Below are 2111 nucleotides of genomic sequence, written 5' to 3' on the forward strand. Positions count from 1 at the left end.
AACAGGCTTCAAGAATGGATAGAGGAGGTGGGCGCCCTCAGTCCATTCCAGGCAGGCTTTAGGAAAGGGGTATCAACCGTGGATCAAGTCTTTAGACTAAACTTGATATTCTGGAGGATAGCGAGGTTCGAAGGCGGTAGTTTGTTCACGATTTTCGTGGACTTGAAAGCCGCCTTCGACCTTGTGCCTAGGGGTAAACTATGGGTCATCCTTGCAGAGATGGGTGTTCCACCAGATATCCTACTGACCCTGCAGAGGTTGCATCACAATAATTATGCCCAGGTGAGGTGTGGGAGGTCGGGAGAGCTAACCGATAGATTCCCCGTGGGCAGAGGGGTGAGACAGGGATGTGTGCTGGCGCCGACCCTGTTTTGCCTCTTTGTTAACGGGGTAATCGCCCATCTAAATGCCACCGACTATATAGATGCCCCCAAATTGAATGGCAATAGTGTACCCGCAATAATGTTTGCGGACGATACACTGTTGGTATCCAAAACATCCATGGGCATCCAAAAGATACTTGATGCGTTTGTGACCTTCTGCAAGGATAGAGGGTTGGAAATCAATGCCTCAAAAACGAAATATATGGTATTGAACCCAAAAACTAAGCAGCGCCCAAACCCTCTACTGGGACCAGCAAGACTGGAACGAGTAGACACGTTCGAATATCTCGGCGTGACACTCAATGAAAATATGACCTGGGAGAGCCATCAAATAAGGGCAAACCTTAAGCTAGTACAAACTACCGGGGGAATATCCAGGATGATGACCGGTTCGACCTACCGCCCTCTGGGGGCCCTAATACAGATATATAAAGCACAGGCAAGGGGGGCTATCTTATATGGGGCTGAATTGTGGGGGCACATTTCATGTCGGAATTTGTCACACACAGAAAACAGGTTTTTAAGGCAAATCACGGCACTTCCCCCCAGCACACCCCTCCTCCCACTGAGGCTTGATTTAGGGCTACGACCACTTGCCGACGAGATAGGCCTAAGACCCATCGCCTTCTGGCGCAGGCTATGGAGCAGTGTCAATCTCGCCGACTACAGGGCGGAATTGGTCGAACTATTAAAACATCCCAAGGTGCTCAGCATCCCCTGGGTCCAAAACATCCAGTCAGTTTGCATTGAAATGGGGCTCCCGGAATTGTGGTCCGAACCAGCAGACACAGCACCAAGAATATCCAGGACACAATTGGCGAAGCTGTACCACGAGCACAAGAGGGTAAGGGCTATAGCTGTTCAGACGGAGGGGTCCCTATCCTCTATATTCCTGCAAACCAAGGACCTTTATGCCTTCGAGAAATCTTTGGACCCTGTTTTCCCCATACTTTCTAGAAAGCTATTCCTCCTGTGGAGATACAGCACACTTCCATTCCGCTCCTTTTGCAGTACTTGGTCTAAAGTCCCGTCCTCTAAGTTCTGTCCTCTTTGTGCCGACAAAGAGGAGAACGACCTGCATGTGATCTTCTTCTGCCCAGCATATAAGGCAGCAAGAAAATATTGGTTACTGCCCGTAATTAAGAATCTGGGTGGCAGGGAATACGGACCTATGTATAGGATCTTGAAAAGTGATGCCTCCAGCCCAATTGTCTTTGCAGTCTCCAAATTTTTTACGAATGTATGGCACACGCGTAGTCGTCTTTTAAAAACTGCTGGGTAGATTGTAGATTTGCTACTCTTTAAATAATCACTTGCATTGTCTAGCTCTGATTTTTAATTTATGCTTTAATGTTTTTATGACTGTGTCACAATTTATCTGAATGTATGCACATGCTTCTTTTATGACCGAATGGTCGAAATAAAGATTTCTAAAGTAAGGTTTGCTAAACTGGTGTAAAGGAGGCAATGCAGTGGAAAGGCTTTTGTTCTTTACCAAGTTTTTAGCTGTGGAAGTCTATGAACAATTAATTTGCCTGCATAATGATATAATTTGCTAATGAAGATATTACACTAAATTAATTGTGCCATTATTCTGAATTAGTTTTTGTATTATGCAATTTTTGAGCTGAATGTAAACATTTTTTAAGTGTTCCCAAATTGGTCCAACTACTACCAACAACAGTGTTTAATTTATGCCAGTGTTTGCTAGTACTTGGCACTGTCACT

This window comes from Lissotriton vulgaris, chromosome 7 (genome assembly GCF_964263255.1).
Source record: "Lissotriton vulgaris chromosome 7, aLisVul1.2, whole genome shotgun sequence".
In the NCBI taxonomy this organism is placed as follows: Eukaryota; Metazoa; Chordata; class Amphibia; order Caudata; family Salamandridae; genus Lissotriton; species Lissotriton vulgaris.